The sequence below is a fragment of the Pinus tabuliformis genome, chromosome 4_2, assembly GCF_031772625.1.
Source record: "Pinus tabuliformis cultivar Carrire ecotype Pingquan chromosome 4_2, CPIR1, whole genome shotgun sequence".
Taxonomy (NCBI): Eukaryota; Viridiplantae; Streptophyta; class Pinopsida; order Pinales; family Pinaceae; genus Pinus; species Pinus tabuliformis.
This window is the reverse complement of record NC_142304.1, coordinates 76,227,017-76,254,696: the sequence shown is the minus strand read 5'-3', so window position 1 is coordinate 76,254,696 and position 27,680 is coordinate 76,227,017. Positions and strand designations below refer to the sequence as shown.

Sequence of the window (27,680 nt, the reverse complement as noted above, 5' to 3'; positions counted from 1 at the left end):
GTTGGAACTAAAGAAAGAATTATGTAAGTATTACTCATAGCAGTGATGGTGTATGATACACTGTAGAAAGCATTTTTTACAATAATTGCTAACTATCATTCCCTTAGCAACCCTCTCACCTTCCTCCATATTTCGTGTGAAAGCCCCATAAGCAATACAACTCATAAACAAACCCCTATCCAACATTTCTTTCAATTTGTTGATTGGATCCTAAATTTGGATAGTGTTGCAGAGTTCATAGATCAGGGAAAAACATATGAATGCAAACAACAATCTTTAAGAGTAATTGTCCAACACATTATTATAATGAAATTTCCTCTGGCATATCAAGAAACCTTCCTAACATGAAATTTTTGTACTTGGCCTTCAAATAATCCATCGTAGTTTTTTATAGATTCTTCTCTTTACTTGATGGCAACTTCTCTAAAAGAGTTGCTTCCACCAATTTCAAGCTCTCCTCACCTGATAGATACTTCTCTCCCACATTAACTTTGCTACAAAGGAAGAATTTTTTTTTTGTTAACTGAGAGGAAAACACCTTGGAAATTTTGATAGGATCAAGAGACACTAGACCTAACTCATATGCAGGTACAAAGTATTCATTTTCATAGTCAACCAAAAATGGATAGGTGTCTTTCCCAGGTGTGAGTTTAGATGTAGAAGGAATAACCCGTGAGCTGTCAATAACAAGCATTATTATAGAAAATGACATTCTGAAAAGGTTTGGTGCTTTAGAATATTCACTTTTGAAAATTTGTTTCTATTCCATCAGGACCTAAAGCAACACCTTCTCCATTTGAAACCAAGACTTATGCAGAGTTGGACAACTCTAGACTGCCTTTTTTGATGCAAATAATGAAACTATCCATTCTCCATTTACAAGAAGCCATAATGGTAGGGGAGGGCATTGTGTGTAGATATTGCTGGTGCAACTGCAGATTTTAGTGCTCCCTTCAAGGAAAAAGTATCTGAGAAAATTTTTCCACATAGGATCAAGGATGATTTTAGATAGTCTCTTGTAATAAACTCTCCATTTTCATTTTTCCCAAGCCGAACATACTGACCATGCCTATATATTGTTTCGTGACAGAACCAGTGAGTTTTCCAAACTCCAATATCATGGAACCGAGTTTGTTTGCTATTCATTTCAAAACCTGTATACCTGCTATTAAAATCTCACTCGTCGCTTTATCCTAGTCTTATTTTATTTTTCATCATAATTCCTCTTGATGTAAGGCAATCATATTGATTCTCAATGACAACAAAAAAATATGACTCGTCTTGAGCCCAAACTAAGCAAGCTCGTCATTTCTAAGTACCCAGAAGTCTGAAGTGACTTCAAAAACTTGCATATGTACCCAAACTATTATTACATATTAGGCCCCACAACTTATTAATGTTAAACTAGGAAATCTTCTTGAGGCTTGGCTATGGATAAGTAGAGGAAGAAATCTCTGATTTTGAATGGCCAATGGCACAGTGGGCTTATTCTCCTTCCACTGTCACTCAATCCAGTTAAGTTTTTGCTTGATCATTGCATTTTTTTGGTTCAACATTCATTATGCACTAAACATTCTTCACCACATAATCATGTCCACAGAAAACCTGAGTTGACCTAGGCAACGAGGCCAATATTTTGCCTCTACTAAGCCTTAAATTTTTTTTCCACAACCAGCAATGAACATTGTGTGTGCAAGGCCTTCATAGTCATTGTCTTGCCCAAATATAGTTCATCACTGTGCTCTAATTCAACAGTACAACCTTTGACATGATCTTTTGCTCCACCATAAACTTAAATACATGGGACTAGTTTCTTAAGTTCTTCATTTCCCCAGCGCGATTTTAGTGATGATGGGTAGTTAAAAATTATTTAATGTTTGTCCCATATGCCTCTGTCGCCTGTAAAATGTTCTGAGATTCCACAGGATCAACACCTTAGACATCAATGGAAATGCTATCTAGCACCAATCACCTTACATTCATTTTTTGTTTCTTAAATTGTATCGAACATAATAGCTAAAAATATCTATAGCTTCTTAAATTGTATAGAATAGAATGACTAAAAATTTTAGTCATTTTTTAATGCCATTATTGGTGAGAAAATGGATTTTGTTATGTTAATTCCTAAATCAAAATAGACAAGTGTGAATCTGTGAATCAGTTCGGGACTTACGCTAGTAATCCTTTTCATACAGGGAATTAAAAGGTCTTAAAGTAGTATTTACAGAGAATTCAAAGGTGTTTTAATTTTTAAATATTATTTGACTTTCTTGACAAGATATTTGATTGTAGACCCTAATAACGGATTGTGGGAAATTTATACTATAGAATTGTTTCAGTAGTAAGGATGATACCCACTCTGCTTATGATCACTTTGTGATTCATTCCTAGTGTAGCATAGGAAGCACAAATCACTTTACCATTCATTTACTTTGCCATTCTTTCCTAGTGTAACATACGAAGCACAAATCAGGAACAAAACCAAATCCTCATTACCCTTATCACTGAAATTTAGTACGCTTTAGAAATCAACATAAATTGTCCAAAGGGTTAAGGTTTTTAGGGATTTTTTGGTTTGCTTCTAGAATGCACGTGTCAGATTACTGAGATTCAAATTTTACTTGGAAATAACAGGTTGTAATTGAAATATGCATCTTTCATTCACATATGGATGGTCCAATGGGACTGGACTTGAATTTTGTTTAGGAATTATTGAGGAGGGGTCTAGTTGTTTCTTGAGTAAATTTTCCTATATGGATGGATAGTTTATGGTGCAAATATCAAAAATAACCCTACATCTAGATTCCTTCATCATCTAGAGTAGTTTATCAATGATATGTATAGGAGGTGTCTTTTCATTGTTGTTTTAGTGGATATGTTATCCTACTACTTTTCAAAGGTGTGTTTGCTAATGAACATTCATTTTTTGCTAGTATGGTTTTTTAGTGGGTTTCTAGAAGGAATTAGCAAAAGGTTTAGTGTGTGTTAGTAGATGTTGTTCATATATTCTTATCTAAGCTTGATATCATGAGATATGCTAGAAGGTTTTAGTATTTTAATGCTTCCGAAGTTGTTATTTTAGTAATTGTTAGGCATTAAAGTGATCTAGGTGGATATTGGTGGCCACCTGCCAAGTCCACCTGGACCCCCACCATTTTCTTTCTCAACATTTTCAGTTTCCTTAATGGTAGCACAACTTACTATTTTTAGCAGTTTTTCGGGTCCTGAACTTCCGGAGCCGTTTTGAGGCCCTAAACGACGTTTTTTGGGGAATCCGGGGACTCGTGTTGCCCGTTCCAACAATGATAGTGCTCGGATAGATCTTTCTAATGAGCTATTGTACGCGTCAAACGGAGATCATATGCCAAAGTTACGACCCCGGGAAGTTGATGTACCAACTTACCCCCAAACAGGGCCCACAGTTTGGCGTTTCATCTCCTAGGGTTAGGTTTTGGAATGTTAAGGGTTTTTCCATTGTTTCTCAACAATAAATAGGCCTTCGAGCCTCATTGTAACACAGTTCAGAGGCATGTAGCCATCACATCTCTTCTCAGAGATAAGCTACCATCGCCCTAGCTAGTTTATTGCAATTTCTGTTTGTAAGCATATTTCAGTATTTTCCATTAATGAAATGAAGTATTATTTCCGCTGCATCTTTGTGTATATGGTTATCTCTGTAATTTGTTGCGTTCCTGTTTAAATCCGGATCATAAAGGCATTTTGATGGTCCAGGAACATTTAAATTACAGGGTAGTGAAGTGATTTGATTATTTAAGAGGGTACAATTACTCTTTTGTTGCAAGATTAGAGTTGAGATTACTATTTTTAGAAGAGTTGTATATGGGAGTCTCTCTTCTATCTTGGAAAGACTCAGTGTTCTTGTCCTTTGATATTTTTTTTATCTTCTTCTAGTCGTCTTTCGAGAGTTAGTTTTTTTTAGCGGGGGCTCAATATTATAGGTCAATGGATCTATGTGATGTAGTGAATGGTAGAACAAAGTAAGTTTCATTCCAAAGTGTTAGGCCTCAAGGCCATGTCAACTTCTTTTCATTAGAACCATTAATTTTTGGGTCGGAAATCCATATGGCGGTATAGATTTAATGATATATTTTTATTAGGCCACGATTAGTGATTTTTTTGTTGTTTTTATTGCAACATAAAGCATGCAATTAAATAGTAAGGCATCATCAACCTCATAGAGATCTGTAAGTTTTTGCAAACATAATTTAGCTCTTAAAATCAAAGTTATTCCACATCTAATTTTTTTGTGTCAAAGCTAAGAGAAATGCATGTTTATGGCTTCTGCAATTTGGTACAAGAACTGGGTATTTACGTTTAATGGTAATTTCAAGATAAATTTGGGTGATGAATCATGACACCAATCATGGAGATTGAACAGGCTTTTTTCTGCATTTCTATGTTTAGCAAGCTTGTCTACCTAGATTTGTAAGATTTACATAGTTATTTCCTTGAATTTTTTATCTACATAGAATGCAATTGATGCAGTTTGATGAATTCTGAGTAATGAGGAACTCCAAAAATCTTATCAAAACCCTAATTCTAGCTGCCAAGGCCCTTTCCAAATATCGATCTCCATATGAATACAATGGAAAAGATTAATCTATAAGCGAGAAAAATGTTCTCATGCAATTGTGGCTATCCATGTTCATGTAGGAAACCCTAGAATCATGTAGGAAATTAAAAACTAAAATATTCTGTAATAGAAGCTATACATACCTCAAGATTACATACCTCTGCCTTTTATGATTGAACATTTTTATGTTCCATTAAACTTGATGCTTTCCTTGCAAACTGAAGTTATATAGTTAGGTGATTGAAACATAAAGAACAAAAATTAATATTTACTTGATTCTGATAGGATCTTCGAGGCATCCTCCACAAGCTGGTGCAAGACAAACTAAACAAGTTCTTTGCACTATTGTATATTATTTCCTTCTTTGAGACAAATATACTAAGCTTACTCAACGAGATCTTCCTTTCTTCCATGAAAGAATATGGACTGAATCCTTTCTTCACAGTCCTTGACAATAATGTTGGTTCTTTTGCCAAAAATTTCTTGAACTTGAGCAGGGACTGATATATTCTTCCTCCAAGACTTAGATTTCAAAGTCAGCTTATATATATATATATATATATATATATATATATATATATATATATATATATATATATATATATATATATATATATATATATATATATATATATATATATATATATATATATATATATATACTATATATGTGTATATATGTATATATATATATATATATATATATATATATATATATATATATACACACACATACGTATATATATATATATATATATATATATATATATATATATATATATATATATATGTATGTGTGTGGATATATATATATAGATATATATAGATATATCCAATCTTTTCCACAGGGATCTCTTCTCCTTCAAAAATTACAGTGGTTGTGGCTTTTATAACAGGGCTACAATGCCTCTAAACAAATTTATCTTGGTTCTTTTGACAAGTAGACACTTCGTTTAATATGGGGACTTCTCCTAGTCCACAAATGATATTCTATTCTTGTGATATAGTTACCATGGATATTTTTGTTCTTCAAGCCTGTGACTAGCTTCTACTCCTCTTTGATCCTGAAATAGAGACAAAACAAACCTATAAAATAGTCTTATTTAACCCTTCGGCCTAGACTTCTTGAGCTCGGCTACTTTAGGTGCATAATTAGTCCTTTAGCCTCTAAACAACAATGATCTTCTAGTTGCTAATGCTTTTTGACCTTAACTCTGATACCATGTTGAGAAATCCATAGGGAAACATAGTTAGGGGTTTTATTAATGTGACTTCTCTTTTCTTTACACTTTCTTGTGATGTTTATTATTAGTTCTTCTTTCTAATTATTATATTCTTATCATCATGACAAATGACAAACAATGAATATCACAAACACAACAAAGAACATAAGATGTAGGCACTCAGTCAAGGAAAAACCCTTCTTCTAGGGGAAAACCTAGAAATTCTTCTTCTCTTCTTTAGAATCAAATCAAATGAGAAAACCAAGACCAAGACCTCAAGATATCCTTTTATCCACCAAGTTAGCCTCCCATGAACAAGTCAAACTTTCAAATATCAAGGCAAGGAAAAACATCATGTCAACTAGGCTTTCAACCCCTCTCTTCCTTCTTCTTTAATTTTTTATCTCCTAACTCAATCCTGCACCTTTCAGCCCTATAACACTTCATTAAACTTGCAAGTGTGGCATATGATAACAAATTTAAGACCTCCTAATCTCCTTCGCTTGGCTTCCTTTTCTTTTTTCCATAGGATAGGCTCTCCTTTATGTATTTCACACTTCATTTCCACTTCTAGTTGCAGATCGAATGCCATATTTGTATATCCTTCTCAATAGGTTGAATGCATTGGTATATATAGTAGTTTGAAGCTACTTTTTTAGGCCGATATGAGTAGAAAGGAAAAATGACTTGATGGAGGAGAGACTAGACATGGTTTTGACAAAAATATTTTTCTTCTTTGAAACAATAATCCCATGAAGGGTCCATTACATGATGAGATGGACTAAGATTCATGACATAAATTGTAGAAGCCTTCAATGGAGGATTTGACCTAGAAACAAAATAAAAAAGCATGAAACCCATGCTCTTAAATAATTTTTCATTTACAATATTGTTTTTCTTTCCTTTTGAGAAATACATTACATCATGACTCAAATACAATTATGAAGACCGATACTTGTTACATTTCTTGACACCTTTGAGTAAGTTCCATTGAGGAGTATTTATTCTATCACAAGAACCCATGTTTTGAAACTAGCCTTACCTTCTACCACCTTTTGAACCCAGGTTGTCATTGTTGCTTGTGTCCAAATTTCTGACTAGACAACAGTTGGGTATTACTTTGATAGGTAATTTTATTAAATTACTAAAATAATTGTTTGATATATTTTAATTAACCCAGTATATGAAACAAATAAGGCATACTTTTCCTCTTTATGGTACAAAACTTCACAAGTGATGCACACTACAAACAAATTGCATTTGAGTAAGTTCTGGTATAGAGGAGTATATGTTGTGTCAAAGTAACACAAGTCGTGAACCTAGCTGATTTTCTACTAGTATTTGAACCTAGGCCATCATTCCAACTACCGTTCAATTTGTTGTTATACCATGGTTGGATGGAAATTTTTAGGTGAGTAAGTGTTGCAATTGAGGAGTATCTATTATGTTAAAGTAACCTAGGTTATCATTGTTGCTAGTATTCTTTTTGTTGTTAGACCATGGTCAAATGGACTTTGGTTAGGTAATTTTGTTAAATGATTGAATTAATTGTTTTATCCATTTTATTATCAAGTGTATTGTTGAGTTTATTGATCACCAATGCATTATAAAATATTGCAGCCGAGAACTTCCTCATCTTTTGGACAGAGAAGTGAGTGAAGGAAGCCTTTATAGGTTCCTAGTCGATACCATAAAACATCATGCCTTAGTGCATAATAATATTATGCATGCTATGGAACAAGTGTCTTGATCACTTGCACTATGGATCGCTTTCTCACTTGAAAGATGTGGTGTAAGGATTTCGAGATTTCAAGATAGGGAAAATCAATGTGTGCAAAGGATGTGTAGTATCTAATCATTCTAATCTCTCTTTTTATCCGGCGAGTAGAGGTCGAAAGAGACTATTGAGTTGATACACTTATATGCATGTGGGCCATGTCTTCCTCTTCATTGGAATGTAACCTATATTATGTTTCTTTCATCAATGTTTCTTCTCAAAAAACTTGGATTTATTGATGAAAATTGAAGATGAAGTATTATTGAATTCAAAGCCTTGGTTGAAAATCAAATAGGGAAGAGGAACAAGGCTATTTGGTTCACTAATAAAGGAGACTACAATAAGAAGGAGTTTACAATACCATAGAACCCAATACAGAATGGGGTTGTTGAACATACCAACATATCTATCATTGAGATAGCAAAGGTCATGATTCATGAAAATGGACATGGAATTGTCTAATGCATTTGGGTAGAAACATGCGATATTGTTGTCTACATATTGGGTTTATGTCCACGTAGGATCATCAAGGATAAAACATTAGAGGATCCTTTACTAGTGACAAGCCATAGGTATCTCATTTCCGTGTATATACTAGTTCAGTTTATATTCATGTTCTTGATGGGAATTTGGAAACATACTAAAATTGAGCCCTCAAGTATCAATGGGATCTTTGTTGGATATATTGAAACTTGCAAAGTGTGGTATATCTACATTCCTGCACAATGGAATACAGTGGTGAGTAGGGACGTGAAGTTTGACAAGGGTGGGCAGTCCTCAAGGTTAAAAGAGTCTCCCATAAGGAGGGACAGAAGCAAAGAGATTTTTGTTTCATATTTAGATCTAAAATTAAAAGAGAAACCAGATTCAGATCTGTCATATTCAAGCAAATAAAAAGAGAGCTCACTACCTTTCATTTTATCTAGAAAGACAACATGTCTTACCCAGATATTATAGGATGTATATGAACAAGTTAGAGCACTTAAATCTACATTTTGGGCGAGTCATCCATCTAAGAAGTTTTCTATTTGTGTTTCATTAAAGACCTATGTTGCAGTACACAAAATTTTAACTTTCTGGTTTTTTTTTACAGATTTAGTATTTCTCAAATCCACACTCCATCACTTGTCATATTGATATGAAGTTATTGTATGTAGTGTCTACACTTCCGATCTATAATTCTATGCTTTTAGTTTTTAAACTTTTGAATTTTTTATTGTTTTTTCTTCATACTTTCATTTTCAGATGTGGTAAAATCTTTGAGTGCAGGTCTGCTGATGTGAATTAGAAAATTTAACAGTTAAAAGTGTTGAAGTGATCATTGCCCTCCCTAATCCTAGAAATCAATCCTTTTTCATGGTCAACGAAGAATCTTTGAGTGCAAATAACTTCACACAGCCGACTTAATCTATTGAAGGGCCTACCTCTATCTTGTCAATCCTTATAAAATGATGTTAACACTCAAATATTTTCATATAATGCTCGATGTGGCTCAAAGCTAAAAGATTATTATCCGTGGGATTAGATGCAAGTGCTTGCTCCCCTCCTTCCTGCTCTACAGATAAATCCAACAGCAGAAGCCACTAAAATAACATTATCGGGCATTTTTGTTTTCTCTAGTTTCAGACCACATGTTATTTTCTTTTGACTACCTTAGAGATTTGTGACAAGGGCTTTGGATCATTTGTCTTTGCAGGCCTTTTGAACTTCAAGGAGGGTTGTTGGTTTCCGCTGTTTTAACTAGCCTAGTATATGAAATACATAAGACCAAAATATATGTTTATGGTACAAAATTTCATAGATGAACCAAACTACAAATAAATGTTATGTTTGAGGAAGGGTTGCCATTGAGGAGTATATATTTTTTCAAAGTAGCCCAGGTCTTGAACCTGGCCTTATCTGTGACCACTGATCAGTTTTTGAACCCTGAACCTAATTCATCACTGTATATCTAGATAAGTCATCTAGGTTTGCACACTAAGTGATTTGGGATGATTTCATATCCCTTATTTGGATATATTTTCAAACTATCCCAGGTGCAAATCATCTTTAGGTTAATAATAGAATTCTAATTATTGAAATATCATGGACCTCAGACCTAATACCTATCACAAGTTCAGATTTTCTTCACTCATTAAATATGCGGCATCAAACCCTATGAAACCCTTCATTATTCCCTTTGATGGGTAGTGGCCCATTTCCTTTGTTATAAGTGCTTCTAAAAACACACCACAAGGGGATGCACTACATAGAACGTACTTCCTTTGGTCTATATTCCAAGTCTGAGGGCTATATCGGTTAATATTCTAGGTCTGAAAAATAAGTTTGTTTACAAGTAAGTTTCATGTTGGGTTGTGTTATTCTTTCCATGACTAGCCCATGTAGTGAACTAAGGGGTTAGAGGGGGGGCGGAGCCCCCCCTTTGTTACGTTGATTGTGCAGCAGGGGGGTCACATTGGGGCGGAAGCCCCCCTTGTCCGAGGGGTTTGAGGGGGGCGGGTAGCCCCCCTTTACGGGGTCCGGGGCAACACCCTGGGAAAAACAAAATTGGACCCTATATTAGGTTGGGCAAACCTACCTATGGTTTTGTGCATGATTTTCGCACATGGTTTTGGACGCGATGGTTTTCGATCCATGGTTTTGGATGTGATGGTTTTCATTCCATGGTTTTGGACGTGATGGTCTTCAGTCCATGGTATTGGATGCTTCGGCATGTATAAATATGTATTGTAACATTAAAAGTAACATAATGAAAATCAAGCCAGTAGTCCCGGTTTTCGGATCCAGGGGTAAATCTCAATGTATATGTGTTTTATGTGTTATACTTTCGCATTGTTTATTTTCTGTGTTTTAGAATTTGTATGTAGGTAATTTCTATACAGGGTTAAAACCTACATTTGGTATCAGAGTTGTTTTGGCTTCAAGGGGACGCCTTTGTTGTTGAGGGCTTTCGCTTGGGCTTGTGGTAGACCCCGTTTAGTGGGACATCTGCGGGATCGATTCTAGTGGTGAAAGAAGATGGCAAGCAGTGGAATGATATAGATCGATAAATTTAATGGTCATAGTTTTGAGTCGTGGAAACTCAATATGGAGGACCTGTTGGTGGATAAAGATCAGTGAATCACGGTAGATTGGGTTACTAAACCAACGGGAGTGTCTGATGAAGAATGGAAGAAGTTGGATCGGAAGGCAAAGAGCACAATATGATTGTGCGTCTCAAATTCAATATTGTTGAATGTATCAGGGGAAGCTACGATGAAGGCTTTGTGGGACAAGTTAAGGACTTTGTACCAATCTAAGTCTCTAGTCAATAAACTGTTCCTACGGAAAAAGTTGTATAACCTGAGGATGAAAGATGGAGACTCGGCGACAGAGCATCTGAATGCGTTTAAGATTGTGGTAAGTTAGTTATCGTCTGTTGATATCAAAATTTCAGATGAAGATAAGTGCATTAGTTTGTCGTGTTCTCTACCAGATTCGTGGGATAGTCTGGTTATTGCAACAGCTAGCAATGCAACTGCCTTGTAGTTTGATGAAATAGTCTCATCCTTGCTTACGGAGGAGATGAGATGGAAAAATATGGAGAGCCAGAATGGTGATGCCTTGTCTGTACGAGGACGATCCCAGGAAAAGAAACAAAAATAAGTCATTGAGTGGGAGATCTAAATCTATAGGGAGATCTAAATCTCTAGGAAAACCTGTAAATGTGGTGTGCTGGAAATGCGGAAAGGAAGGGCACTACAAAAGGGAATATAAATCTAAAGCTCCTGACAAAGTAAAGGGATTTGATGTGCTCCTTCTATAGAGGCAAAAACCACCTCAGATGAAGGTGGGGATCTGTACTTGGCTTCTTCAAGTACACATGTAGATCACGAGGCATGGTTGATTGACTTAGGTGCATCCTTTCACTTCACTCCCCATAGAGAGTGGTTCTACGAGTATGAGAAATATGATGGTGGTGATGTCTTCTTCGGGGATGACAGGAAGGCTAGAATAGTTGGTCGCAGAAAAGTAAAGTTGAAGTTGCAAGGTGGAAGGGTTAGAACACTTCTCGGTGTTCTGCATATTCCTGCATTAGCTAGAAATCTGATTTCTGTAAGCAAGATGGATGATGCAGGTGTAAAAACAATGTTCGAGAAGGATACCTGCAAGATGGTTCAGGGGGCACTGGTATTAATGTGGGGAGTTTGAATTGGAACTCTGTATAAGCTACAAGGTAGCACTGTTGTTGGCGGGTGCAACAGTTTTGTGGTTCCTAAAAGTGGAGCAGAAAATCTAGTGGTCTCTGGAGAGAAGACCATGCTGTGGCATCAAAGGCTTGGACATATTAGAGAGAAGGGCCTTCAAATACTTCATGGTAAAGGTATGGTAGAAGGTATGAGTAATAGCTCTCTGGATTTTGATTTCTATGAAAATTGTGTATATGGGAAGTAGAATCAGGTGAGTTTCCCCTCTGGTGGTAAGAGGGGAAAACAGATATTAGAGCTTGTGCACAGTGATGTGTTTGGACTTGTGAAAGTTCCATCACTGGGTAAGTCTTTGTACTATGTATCCTTTATAGATGACTTCTCAAGGAATACATGGATATATTTCCTTAAGAATAAATCTGAAATCTTCGATAGGTTTAAAGAATTTAAGGCTCTGCTGGAAAACCAGACAGAGAAGAAGATAAAGGTGCTGAGGACAGATAACGGTGGAAAGTTTTATCACTGAAAATGCTGTAGTTAAAAATTTTTAGCTTGGCTTAAAGTCAGGGTGTTTTCGCAGCGCCTGAATACTGTTTAGCAGTTTCGCAGCGCCAGGATTCTTTTAGCAGTTTCGCAGTGCCACTTGTTTTAGTGATTTCGTAGCGCAAAACACTGATCTTGCATTGGCTGCGCTGCGAAATTGGGAAATGACAGATATTTAAGGGAAGCTTCTAGAAGAACTACACAGAGCTGCATATGTGGCATTGTTGCAAAACAGTGTCTATGGTTTAGTGGCCAATTTTCTTGGTAAATCAAATAAGAGCTTGTGCAGTCTTCGATAGATTATTCTTTTCTGTTGGATGATAATGATATAAGAGGGGAGTCTCATATTAAAGATTTGATGGAAATTCTGTTCTAGCAGCAACTATTGCATGGGATAATTCTCTTTTGTGGACCTTCAACAAAGGATTAGATACGCTTGAACTGACATTGCACCAAGTATCTGCTGAATTGAGAACATTTGGAAACATGCTTCATTTGACCATGATAAACAAGAACACCTTAAGTCTTTGAAGCCATTCAGGTGTTTGTGATTAATAAAGGGTTACCAATAAAGGCAAAAGGTGTTGAGTGGAAAGGAATAGAAGCACGTGCTGGCCTCTCTGGCTAGTCAGCTGTGCTCCATTTTGCAACTTTGGCCACCTTTTTATACACCCTTTCTTCATTGCTCTACCCAATGCCAGTATTTGGACAATTCCAGTGTTAATACTATTTTGTATTCCTTGTTCTTCAATATTGTTTTCTTGTGTGGCAGCAGTGTCCTCATTACCTAGCAGGAGTATAACATGTCTTCTATTTTGGCGAAAACTTGTGGAGAGGATGAAAAAGTGATTGCTGTACAACCCAAGTGTTTGGAACTCTCGTTCAAAATCTTTGGAGCAACAATTTCAACACCGATTTCTACAGAAGACAGCGCAGGCAAATATTCAACGAATGACAAACTCAGCCGTGCTGTAGGAGATGAAGAAGCGTCGTTCGAATATAGTAATGTTGGTGATAATTGTCATGCGAAAAAACCAAATGTAGGGAGAATGGAAGCTGATGAGGGATCATGTGCAGGTGCGAGAATTAAGAGCAGCAGCTCTAGTACCAGTGATCGTAAGGTGTCTTCGATGATACCCAAGAAGAAGCCTGATTATAAGGGCAAGGTTCTTCCGTGTCCAAGGTACGAATAGTCTAGAGAAAGTGAAGAGAGTTTTTCTGAAGGGAAGGGTGTACAAACAAAGGTTGCGGTGGACATAATGCACTTTTAAATAAGGACCGAAATTTCAGTTCGTTGGTTTGGCACCGACATGAGTGATAATACAGATGGCGCTGAAGGAGTTAGGTTTGGTCTTTTGGCTGATTTATACGCGTCCACATAATCGGTATCATGATAAATCCGATCCTCATGACCGTGAATGGTGTTAAGGAGCCCGAGTATTTTGTAAACATGTTGCGCAGATCCGAGAGGCACGTGCAGAGTATCCAATGCCAAATGTAACTCATACAGATGCTACTTAGAAGGATGATGTGCTGAGTGATGTTTTTTGTTTAGCTCACCGCGGTTTAAATAATGGCGTTATTCCAAAAAAGACACAGAGGTGCGCCTGCCACTGAAAAGATATTTCCATGGATGCTCATCCCTCGGCTATCGAGCAGCATAAGAATTGGATCCGTTTCTGGTGAAACGAATGGGGGGTGTCTACCATAGGGACTTGAAGCCAGAAAATTTGCTTCTGGATACATATGGAAATCTTAAAGTATCAGATTTTGGCCTAAGTGCTCTGTCTCAACAAGTCGGGGATGACGGTTTGCTTCAGGGAGGCAGAGCTAATTAATTATTTTAGATCCCAAGAATGAAGTAATATTTCTGTAGTTGGAGTTGAAGTGCATTTTTAGGGAGTTGAGGTTGAATTGTTGTGCCAATTTTGGAGAGACCGTGTAGGGTCTTCCTAGAAATCATTCGCTCAGCCAAGTTCTGGAATATTTGTCCATATTGCTGCCTTTCAAAGCAAGGTTTCGATCAGCCAATTACACCCTAGAGGAGGACAAATGATTTACTTGCATTTCAAGAATTTGTGCCAAGTCTATCTTCAAAATTTGGAGCTGAACTTGTGGTCGAATTTACTACAACTAGTGGGCCAAAAATCTGTCTTAGGGACTGATATTTTCATGTTGATCTCAGATCTGAAGGTGCCACGAATTTGTCATTTCTGGGTTGAAATTTGCTAGATTAAATACTGTAGTACCTTTGTGTTGATTTCCTGAGTATACCCAGGTGTTGGGAGGTGAAAAACAATTATTAAATCTCTGTTGAACACTGCATGTAATTGCTGATACTATTACTCTGAATGATGACCTCCATATGCAGTCATTTGCTCACTATAGTGGCTGGAAAAAGGGTAGATATACAATGGGGCAATTGCAGACTTATGGTCATGTGGTGTCATCCTATTTGTTTTAATAGCAGGTTACTTGCCTTTTGATGATCCAAACCTTATGACATTGTATAAAAAGATATATAAATCAGATTTTACATGCCCTTCATGGTTTTCTTCTGGTGCAAAAGAGAAATTACAGGATGAAGATGCAAGGTTCAAAGACTGGAAGAAAGGGTCATTTGAATGTAGCTACAGAGGTATTTGAAGTAGCTTCTTCTCTTTTTATGGTTGAAGTCCGCAAGGCTAGAGGTGATACCTTGGAATTTCTTAAGTTTTACAAGAACCTTTTGGCAGGCCTAAAAGTATCTCCAGAAAGCAGAGGAATCCGAGCATGCTGTTTGAGTTTGTTTTTAGGAAAAGCTATTGACATTGAAGCCTGGCAGCTAAACAGGATTATTTGCAAATTGTTGTTCATTTGTTGGAATGAGGAAGATCATTAATAAATGTAGCACAGTGTTAGCAGAAAACCAGTGAGGGGGACTGTGTTTTTAAATCACACAGCAGTTTCGTAGCGCGCTACGAAACTGCTGTAGGTGATGATTTTAAAAAAAACACAGAGCAGCTAGTGTAATACTGTGAGCAGGAGTTGTGAAAGAGAGACATCTGTCTATGCCACCTACAGTACATTCAAAAACATGGTAGTACTTCATGCCTGGGGTTGTTAAATGATTTGGGAACATGTTGCTACACTTTCGGAGAAGGTTGGGAGTCATAGACCATTATAATAGGAGCACACTTTCTGGTCATTAAATGAGCCATCAGCGCTTTCAAGCATCCCAAGCCAGTATTCATTGTATCTGCAGCTCAGCCATCTCAATCCAACTAGCAAAAGGACATGTGTCAAGAGCCAGAAAAGCATCAAGCATACGAGGAGAAAGGAATTAATGTTTTAGTTTGATTAGGATTGTGTGCAATTACATTTCAGCACTTTGTAATAAATGCATTAATTAAATAGCATGTAGGAAGAGTTAATAGCCACCTTCGAGGCTCCCCTCATGCTGGAGGAGGAAGCTCGAGGTGTTTTAGTTTGCTTGCCTATATATGGGCCAAGGTAGGATGTAAAAAGGGTTGGATTGTATATACAAAAACAGAGTTTTTTAGAGCTTATGAAAAGACTGTTACAGTAATGGCAAACAGGGTTTTTTCTTCCCAAGATTCTCAATGCATCTTTTTGTTCAAATGTGATGGTGGTTTAGTTTCTTAATGTTCTTTTTACAGCCTTGTTATGGTACAATCCCTCAGAATTCATATTATATGCTCTGACTTCCTGTGTGCTTGACAGGCTGTGGGTTTTGGTGAAGCATGTTTGAACATCACTCAGAATTCATTTTTTAATGCTCTGACTTCCTGTATGTTCAGCAGGCTTTGATTTAGGTAAATTATGTTTGAACCTTTGATGATGCAAAGAGCCTTGGCTTCTATGAGATGACTGTGATTTGGTTTATTAACTGTGAGAGACTCCATAGCCCAATGAAGACTAATTTGATGTATGTCCAACCAGCTATATTTTTATAAATGTGTGAAGAGTTAGCCCTCTAGTGTTTGAAGGATTTTGTCAAGAGTCGTGAGAGAGCCCTCTCTGATTAGGAAGGCTAATTCCTAATCTAAAGTATGGTCTGAAACAGTTACATGAGACCTTGCTTGGTTGCAGTCCCTAGTACTGGTTTTGTGATAACAGAAAGTTTTGCAGTAAGGAATTTGAAGAATTCTGTAAGAAGTGTGGTGCAGCATGGCAGAAGACTACTCCATAAACACTTTATCAAAATGGAGTTGGAGAAAGAATGAAAAAGGCGTTGATGGAAAGGGCAAGAAGCATGATCAGTTGTGCCAAGTTAGGACAGGAATTCTGGGTAGAGGCGGTGGAGACAACATGTTACCTGGACAACAGATCACCTTCATCAACATTGGAGGATAAGACTCCACAAGAGGTATGGACTAGTAAGACACCCTCTCTTTCACATCTAAGGGTATTTGGATGTGATGCATATGTACATGTTCCCAAGGAGAAACGAACCAATTTGGATAGTAAATTTGAAAAGTGCATCTTTATTGGGTATAAGGATGGTTTAAAGGGTTATAAGCTTTGGAACCCAGTAACAAGGAAGGTTGTGTACAGTCGAGACGTGGTGTTTAGAGAGGTGAAAGATGTTATTAAACATGAAGTCCAACAAAAGGAACCTAAGAATATAGAGTTTGAGCTAAAGGAGGAAGAATCAGATTCTACAGCAGAGGAGGAATCAAAAGATGAAGAGCCACAAACTCTAGGTGTGAGAAGATTAGTTCGAGAAAGAAGGCAGCCAGAAAGGTATATCCATATTCTTTCTGTTCAAATTTTGCTTTATTTATTACTGATGATGATCCCAGAACTATGAAGGAAGCAGTAGATTCAGAGGATGGAAAACTCTGGAAAGAGGCCATGGTTGATGAAATGGCATCTTTGCACAAAAATGAGGCTTGGGATCTGGTGGAGTTGTCAGCCAGAAGGAAACCCATTGGCAGCAAATGGGTGTTCAAGAAGAAGACAAATACATAAGGAAAGGTGGAGAAATACAAAGCTCAGTTGGTAGCAAAAGGTTATTCCCAGGTGTCAGGAATTGATTTTGGTGATATTTTTTCTCCGTTGCCAAGGTAACTTCTATTATATTACTTTTATCTGTTGTCGTTGCTTTTGATTTTGAGGTAGAACATATGGATGTGAAGACAACATTTCTTCACAAGGATCTGGAGGAGGAAATCTACATGAAGCAACCTAAAGGCTTTGCGGTGAAGGGTAAGAAAGAACCGGTATGCAAGTTGAAGAAGTCTCTATATGGGTTAAAACAGTCACCAAGGATGTGGTATCAGAAATTTGATACATTTATACGGGGACTTGGCTTCACTAGAAGCAAAGAAGATCACTGTGTTTATTTTAAATTAATTGGTGACCGTTTTATTTATCTGGTCTTGTATGTGGATGATATGTTGCTAGTTGGAAATGACAAAGAAATTATCCAGGATTTGAAGACCCATTTGTCCTCCAAATTCGACATGAAATATCTTGGTGCTGCAAACCATATTTTGGGCATGGAAATTAAAAGAGATCGAACAAAGAGGAAGCTCTGGTGAAACCAGAAGAAGTATGTCGAGACAATATTGTAGAGGTTTAATATGCAGGATAGTAAACCGGTGAAGGTTTTTGCTCCTAGGGGTGTAAAGTTATCTTCTGAACAGTGTCCCAAGACACAAGAAGAGGAAGAGGACATGTCCCGTGTTCCATATGCTAGTGTAGTCGGTAGCCTGATGTATGTGATGGTTTGTACTAGACCAAAAATTGCATATGGAGTAGGAGTATTGAGCAGGTTTATTTCAAAACCAGGGAAGGAGCACTAGATAGCAGTGAAGCAGGTTTTCAGGTATTTGTGTGGCACTAGTGATTATGGTTTGTGTTACCATGGAAGACTAGGATTGGACAGAGAGTTGGATATTCATGGCTTTGTTGATGCAGACTGGACTGGAGATCTGGATCAGAGAATATCTACAAGTGGGTATGAGTTTAACCTATTTGGAGGTGTTGTCAGTTGGATGAGTAAGAAACAATCTATAGTGGCACTATCAACTACAGAGGCAAAATACATGGCAGCCACTCATGCAAGAAAGGAAGCAGTTTGGTTATAGAGATTATGTTCAAGTATGGGGTTAGTACAAAGAGCTATAAGGATAGACTATGACAGTCAAAGTGCAATTTTCTTGGCAAAGAACCTTGCATATCATTCAAAGACAAAGAACATTGATGTTCAATATCACTTTGTGAGGGATATCATAGAAGACAAAAAGGTGTTGCTAGTAAAGGTGGACACTTTGAAGAATATTGCAGATGCATTGACAAAATTTGTGATCTCTGAGAAGTTCTCTTGGTGTAGAGAAAAAATGGACGTTGTAGGGTTGGATAAATGACTAAGCTCTCTTGTGGCCCCTTGTGGAAAGAAAACAACAAGTGGGAGAATGTTGGGTTGTGTTATTCTTTCCAAGACTAGCCCACGTAGTGAACCAGGGGGTTAGAGGGGGAGTGGAGCCCGCTCTTCGTTGCGCCAATTACACAGTGGGGGGGTTATAGGGTGGGTGGTAGCCCCCTATCCAGGGGATTTGAGGGGGATAGGTAGCCCCCCTCTACAGGGTCCGAGGCAGCACCCTGAGAAATTTTTTTTGGGACCCTATATTAGGTTGGGCGGACCTACCTATGGTTTTGTGCATGATTTTCACACATGGTTTTGGACGCGATGGTTATCTGTCCAATTAAGTTTGTTCTAGCCTTCTATGCAATCATGTTGGTTGGATTTTTACAACATTTTTATCATTGAGACTAGAGCATCAAACCCATTGAAACCCTTCACAATTCTATCTCATGGGAAGTGTCCCATTCCATACATGGATACGGTACCTAAGATGATCTCTAATAGCATTTGAACCCCTTTTTCTTTAAATCCTAACCTTAGGGACTACAAGATGCTATAAATCAAGGCTTCCATTTTTTCTTTGATTATATGTTGCACATACTAGGAATTGATGTAGAATAGCAATGACATTATGTTGATGGTTCCTAAAAAATCATTCTTCCTTAGTCACACTAGATTGGGTTTTGAGGAGTTATCAATATTGAATTTTATCCATTTTTTAGGAGAACGTTTCCAAAACTACTAGCCATTAAGTGACCTAAGTCTTCTTCAACAATTTTTGGTTTTGCTTTAAATATTTAATTTTGTACATTCTCTATCTAATGCTTTTCCTTGCACCTTGATTTGAAAAATAGTGTCATCATTCCCACACCCATGAAACTTGGTTGGTTAGTTTTAAATAATCATGGGTCAATTTGAAATACTTGTAGATAAAGGTGCCTACATTTATGTCAAGACTAATAGGTATATATATTGATATTTTGGATTTGATACAAATAAAAAGTATGGAAAAGCTCCATGTGTAGTCATATAATCAACCAAATTATATAGGACTTCCACTCTAATTTCTATGATGCCAAGCAAGTATTTAATATTGTGGCAAGGAATATGGTTTTCTTCCATAGGACTATAAGGAAACAAGAATATCTTATATGCATCAAAGTGCTTCTAAACCTTCTCATGCAACATAATTCTAATTCCTAGGAAATACAAACAAGGATAGCTAAAATAAAGCACATGGCCATAATAATATTTCCAGAGATCTTGGCACTTTAAAAGTCGAACTTGCAAGACCATGGTGAAAAATAGTTCTTCCTGAAAGCTGGAATAACTCATGGCCACAACAAATAAAAACTACAGTTGAACATTTTTTACTTCAACGAACGAGCATTTCACTTATAATAATTTTTCCTTTCCAAATATTGAATTCTATAGACTTGCACTTTTTAAATTTCTTTGTCTAAACAAAGTTTTAGGTACTATACAAGTGCCATAAACTGTACATTGTTCATAGATTTTCTTAGTCTAATCTCACAAAAGCAAGTGACTTTCACATTTATCCTAAGGATTTCACCTCCACATCCAATGTCACTTGGTTTTTTTCTTCGACGCAAAATGATTCTTTAAGGTTCAATAGTCATGGTGGTCATCTCGTTCCTTTGTGGTAATTGGCTTAAAGGACCCTCAAAGATTTGATATTTCTCCCTTGTTATGATTTATAATATCCACTTTCAGTTGCATTTACAAATTTAATGTCACTTTATAACCAATTATAATTAATGCATGTGTACAAAGTTTAAAGGATTAGGGAGAGGAACAATAGTAATCATGAACTCAATTGTTGGGGATGTTGCAATGGAAATTCTTCAGTCACTGATTATATGCAAGGCAATTGCTTTAAAGTCTAACATGGTAAGTAAAAAAATGTTTGTTTCAACATTTTGTCATCATTCACTGTTTTCTTTGAATATTGAAAATGGAGTGATTTTAAGGGCCAACTTTACAATAAACAATGATTGTTGAGTTAGACAAATATTTATTGTTTTATGGTTTAACAAGAATAATTTTTGGTGAATTCTTCCTCTTGCACTCTTGCATTTATTGCTATTTCTAAGATCAAATCTCTACTTATTAATGGGTAGGGAACCCTCTTAGGATTCAATATTTTTGGATTATTCTTATCTATTAGAATTTCTTCCCAAAACACACCTTGAGGCATTGAACTACATGACACAGACTTCCATTGATTTATATTCCAGGTCTAAGGACTATCTACTCCACAATTTGCATGCAGGACTTCAATCTAGTTGAATCTCTTTTGAGCATGCCATTCGAACGAGGCAGAGCACAACGAGAATGGAATGCTAGTAGATAATTTAAGAATCTGTCAATCACACTAGCGAATCAAGGCCTTGGTAGCTCTGTTAGGAACTTTATATACCAGATAAAATGAGACTTGGTAGTCATATTGTAGGCGTGATCATAGGATATGGCTTCCCAATGAAAATCCAAAGAGGGGGGACACTTTTATTGAAATAAGTTATTATTGAAATTGTGTGAGGGTGAGCATTTAGAAAGTTTGAAAGATAAAGGATAAACAAAGAACAAAAAGAATATTTATTAGGGATAGGATATTGGAAAATTATGTACTCTCAGGCCAATCATTCTTAAATTATGGATGGGAGGAGTTTGTTATCCCCTTACTACTCTTTTTTTATTCCCTCAGACAGTGTTACTGATAACTAGATGTGCATTAGAGTTTTTAACATGTTTGTTCCTTTGACAACAAAGTAATCACTCATGTTAGAATTTTTTTTTATGGACCTAATGCTTTGGTATAAGAGAAAAATGAAATATCTAACCTGCATATTGTATACTTGTAACTTGCATACTTGTATTTGTAGCATTCCTATTTGATAGGTTAGAATGGAACTTTCTGCTTATTTTTTATTTCTTGACATTGTTCTGAGGGAAGAGAAATCCATTGGAAGCATTGACATTTTCATTGTAGTTTCAACCATGATTAATTGGGATTGATACCCATAATGCACATATAGTGAATCAATTGTAATCTCTGCAATGTATGTTATTGATTGGCCCACGAACTTATGAAACACCCCTGTTCTGTAGGTAGATTATTTACTTTAAAAATTGGTTCTAGGCATTGAATATTTTGTAAATCTTATTCAAGGTTTAGGATAAATTGAGGCTTTTTCCAAGGCATCTCAAAAGATGATATTGGAGAGAAGTGATGTTGTCTCGAAAAGGCAGGAGAATTTGTTAAAAAAATTCAATGAACCACAATACTACTTTTGTCCCAAAACCAACTTGGAAGTTTAGGAAAGTATTTTTACCAAGAATTTTCTTTCACACAAAGAAGACTACATTCACATTTACCAATTCTAGATTAAAACACACAGGTTATAAAAATTCACCATTTTCTTGTCACTCTAGCTAGATTTGGTGAATCAAAATTTCATGATTAATTTTGGCTAGGAATTTCTTTGTTTGAATCGATTGAGTTTTTTTCAAGAGTTTATGAGGTGTTGCAGTATTTTCAAGAACACATTGTTCATTCTTTAGTTTATTTGAGCATACAAAAAAATATGACTAACGCATTGTTCGATTGTGTTTTCCAGGTTATTATTTTTCCACAGACATAAAGGAGTCGTGAGTGCCCTTCATATTCAAGAATTTGATATTCTATGAAATGCATCCAGATAAAACCTTTGTGATGTCATTGTTACTATGTTTTATTCATTTGTAATGGTGAGCGCCAAAATTCTTTTTAACCTAGAGATCTAAATTTTTTGTAAATGATTGTGTGAGATCTTAAGCACAATTGTACTTTTATTTCCGCTTGTTTTATCTCTGTTGAGCAAGAAATGTGCTGAAATAATCATAATAGGATTTTTGCTTCTATTTCATTCCGCCCAACACTTTATCAACAAACTCTATTGTTTTCTCTTAGTGAATGGATTGATTCCAAGATAATTTTTCTCAGCAAGCATTTTTTTAATGGTGGTGGAAAGATAGTTTTCATTGAATTCTTGTAGTATGCAATGTCAGTGGCAATATGTAGTTCACAATGAAAGCATAAGATGGTAGGATTTGTAACATAAGAAACTACAAAGCTTATATGCAATTATATTTAGTGATCATTTTTCATCCCCTCTATTTTCGCAACATTATCAAAAACTTGAAACTTTGCAACCATTTTTTGTATGATCCATAGAACGCCAAACTGATTGTGATAGGTCTAGAGGCAAGTATTTTGCAACATTTTGTAGTTAGCACTACAAAAAGCATCAAGTATGTATTACTCATAATAATGATGGTGGATGATATACTGTAGAAACTTGAAAGCATTTTTGACAATAATTGTTAACTATTGTTCCCTTAGCAACCCTTTCACCTTCCTCCACCTTTCCTGTGAATGCCCCATAAGTAGTACAACTTAGAAACAAAACCCTATTCAACATTTCTTTCAATTGGTTGTTGAAATATGGCAACAAGAATATTCCAATTTAATTTGTCCTTGAATTAAATTGTGAGTTAAAATTGAATTTAGTCTTAACTTGGAAATAAATTAATTAGTTGGAGAAATTCAAGTTAGAAGTTTTTGAAGTCATACAAGAGTTATCCCTTAAATTAAGGAGATAATATTGAGTTATATTTTAGTTGTAATTAGTTAACTCATTTTACTGAGTTAATTCAGTTAAATTAGTTCCAAATTGTTTGAGGAACTAATAGTGAGTTAACGGTGAATTGATGCATTAATGCACTCAACTAGTGTTACTCCAGTTAACTGAAGATTCCCTCATCAGAAACTCATGCATGTCTATTCTGACAAAGACCCAGTTGAAATTAATGTTCAAGGACAATGTACTATCAATTGTATGTGTTTTCTCATGGAAAAAACTCATGCATGCAGTCAAGGATTCATCGTTGAGGATTGCGCAGTTTTAAAGGTTGGTTTTTCCACTTAGTTATAGGCTAATAATCCACAAGGAACAGCTTAAGGAAATAGGAGCTTGGAGGGCAGAGAGGAAGGATGAAGAGAAGCCAAGATTGCCTATGAGCATATGTGAGGATTGTACTGAGAGATGGCTAGCTGTGAGAGTTAAGGCTTTGTATAATTCCTATGTATTTCCACCATGTATGATAATACAATAGTGTGGGGTTTTTATCTAAGGATTTCCCCAAAGTATTTTCATGTGTATTGTGCCATTGATTCTTCTTCTTCCGGATATATTGTTCAACTCGATCTTTAAGCTTCCGCAAATTGATAGTAGAAGTAGGTTATAGTATTCTGCTTTGATTTATATTGCATTACTGGGTTAACCTATCACAGATTTTCTGCATTGGTTGTTTGCATCCTGGATTTGGCTAATGTTGCAAAGGTCATAGATCACAGAAAACAGATGAATTCAAACAACAATATTTAAGAGCAATTGTCCAGCACATTATTAGAATGAAATTTCCTTTAGGAGATCAGGAAACCTTCCTGACATAAAATTTGTGTACTTGGCCTTCAAATCATCCATTGAATTTTTTGATGGATTTTTCCCTTTACTTGATGGAAACATCTCTAAAAGAGTTGCTTCCACCAATTTCAAGATCTCCTCACCTGATAGATACTTCTCCCCCACATGGATATTGGATAGAAAGGAAGAAATATTATTTTTGTTAACTGAGAGGAAAGTCCCTTGGCAACTATGATAGGATAAAGAGACACTAGACCTAACTCATATGCAGATACAACGTTTCCATTTTGGTATCCAACCAAAAATTGATAGGCAGCTTGACCAGGTGTGAGTTTAGATATAGAAGGAATAATTCCTAATTTGTCAACAACACGCATGATTATAGAAGATGGAATTATGAAAAGGTTTGGTGCTTTGGAATCTTCACTTTTAAAACATTGTTTCTATTCCATCAAGACCTAAAGCAACACCTACCCCATTTGAAACCAGGACTTTATGCAGAGTTGGACAACTCTGGACTATCTTTTCCAATGCAAATAATGAAACTATGGGTTCTCCATGTATAAGAAGCCATGCAAGCAGGGGAAGGGCACTGTGTGTAGATATTGCTAGTGCAGTTGCAACTTTTAGTGCTCCCTTCAAGGCAGAAGTATCTGAGAAATCTTTTCCACATAGGATCAAGGATTATTTTTCCTGGTCTATTGCTATAAACTCACAATTTTCATTTGGCCCGAGCCCAACATACTAACCATTCCTATATATTGTTTCCTAACTGATTCAAAATGGATCATTCTATTATTTTTCATCCATCTCGATGCATTTGGAGTGGAAAAATGTGGAGGAATCAACTCATGGGACCGTTTTTAACGGCGGGACCCAGTTTGGCGAAATGGGGTCTGAAACCTTCCAGGAGCATTTTGAGGCACCAAACGATGTTTTTTGGGGGTTAAACATGGTGTTGTAGCACGAAAAATTTTCATGCTATTATACACAGAAATATTTCCAACAGCGCAAGAATCGCGTCAATCGGAGTCAATATGCAAAATTTATGCCACTCAGAAGTTGACCTTCCTATTTTCACACCTATAGTTCAGGAAGATGTTGTGTAAACCCCCATTATTCATGGAAAAGGGGCTAGCTGTTGGGCCGTTAATATGCCATTATTATTATCACTTTTGAACGCTTATTCCACCCATTTCTACCATTCTTCATCACGTCATTTATTATAATTTATTATTTAAATCCATTTTATAATGATTTATGCTCTTATGAATGAATATTATTTCTTCTCCTTTATTTCTAATAAATTGATGATTATGCGTGATTTTATAAATGATAGTTTTAATAAATCAGTTGTAACATTATTCACAATTTTTAGCCTCCAAGATAATTTCCAGATTGAAGACTTGATCATTAAAAGTGCCAACTCAGAAATTCGCTGGAATAAGAAGTGACAGTTTTGCGGTTGAGATTCTGAGCAAATGAAGCAGAATCTGGAAGATCTGGAACATGGGTTTTATCTAGAACGGACCTAATTAACTTTTTTAAAGAACGGTTTTCCCAAATTCGGCTTGTACTGAGAGAAACGCAGGGTTCTTTGAGCACGATTTTCTCATATTTGTTGTTGCGGTCGTCCTCCAAATCTCAGATGCAAAGCCAAATTCGTCTTGCTCTTGTTGAAAGCTGGATGGAAATATATCTTCTTGTTTATCAATTGGTTGGAAACAATCTAATTTTGTAATAGAAATCATGTTGTACTTATCTTGATTGTAACTGCTCTCTGATCTCTCTTTATTTGAATCACAACAGAGATCAGAGAGGGGGGTGATTTCAGAGGGATTCGAATGATGGAATTGAGGATGAAGTAGAGCTTCAGAATTGAGGATGGCAGAGAGAATGGATAATGGCTGAGAGATTGAGAGATTTCTTGTTGTAATTCACTGTAACTCTGCTCTGATATTTTAATATAAATCTAGTTGCCATTTCATCCTTGATCTTGAAGTAACCCAGCAGCATCTGTTGGCGGCTAAGGGCCCAGCCTCTGGTGGAGTACGTTGCTGCTGTATTATATCTTTATGCTTCATGTGTGGTTTGATTTCTTTCTTTTACTCTGTTCAGTAATCTGATGCACTTTACTGTTTTACATATCAGCACTATTAGATATACTTGATGGGATACTATCGTTATCTGCAACAGGAATGCTATGTTATCATTTTAACTTTGTATCACATTACTGTTCCTTTTGATAATTGATATAACATTTTTGTTCCTTACAGATTGTCATTCGATTACAGATTAACCACGTTGTATGTTCCTAAATCGGTACAACTGTATGATGTATTCTTAAATTGTGACTATTGTTTATTCGGGATTGATGTTCCGTTACAATTGCTGTTACTTTATAACTGTGATTCATGCATATTGTATCGAAGCTCAGATTACTATCCCTTTTAATGATAAGTGTGTTGCGTGCTTGACTTGGATTGTTGTACATTCATATTTAGTTGTTGTTCCATTTCTGAATTGTTGTTTCATTTTAATTGCTGGTCTATTTCAAGATTGTTGATTTGTTGTTTCATTTACTTGCCATTTCTTAAGGACAGACTCAGGCTGTAGTGAGTGTCAGCTTCTGCTATTTGGCTCCTAGACCTCTGATCTGCTCCCATCAGTTATGAAAGGGATAGGTTATTGCCACCAAACCCTTGGCTGATGTGTTGTTCTATTTCATTGTTATTTCCTTTACTTGCCATTTCATTTACATTCATCAAGGACGATCTCGGGCTGTAGTGAGCCCCAGCATCTGCTACCTAGCTCCCAGACCTCGGATTTGTTCTCATCAGTTATGAAAAGGATGGGTTATTGCTACCGAACCTTCGACTGATGCAATGCTTGGTGTGATTTAGCCTTTTGAAGTAGTTAAGTTGTAGACATGCACCCATTTACTTTGTTGTTCATTTCTATTGATTAATTACACTAGTTTGCTTTTAAAGAGTTTTCCTAGTTTACTTTCAATGGCAGCTTTATTTCAAGTTCGATTTCCTTTTGATTGCTTTAAAGCAGGACTGTCAACTGTAGATAACATTGGTTATTGCTTCCTCGTTCCCAGATTGATTGTCTTGTTCCGGTTTGATTTCAATTGCATCAATCTCTAGAGGAATGAGTTATTGCCACTGTATCCTCAATTGATGTTTGCTTACTGAATAGTTGGATTTCAGAGCATCTGAGTTTATGTTATTGTTAGATTTCTTTTTCAAGTATTCATTTACTTTTGTAGCTTTTAAGCACTATACTACAAAACATTACTCTTGAGTAAATAGCCACCTCAGACTGAGTACACTCTTGAAATAAAAAGTTGTCCCTGGGTTGATAATTAATGTGAAGGTAATTAGGAGTTTAAAAGACACCTTTTTATCGCTCCACATTTTGGCGCCGTTGCCGGGGAGAGTGTAGCCATTTCTAAAGAGTAGTGTGAATCTGATGAGTGCATGCTAGGGAAG

At 36.3% G+C, this 27,680-nt stretch overlaps 1 pseudogene; it reads right to left on the bottom strand.

The window, feature by feature from the left end:
- Positions 1 to 1,376: 1,376 nt before the first annotated feature.
- LOC149168296 (hydroxyacylglutathione hydrolase cytoplasmic pseudogene) lies at positions 1,377 to 6,890 on the bottom strand (annotated as a pseudogene).
- Positions 6,891 to 27,680: the final 20,790 nt, after the last annotated feature.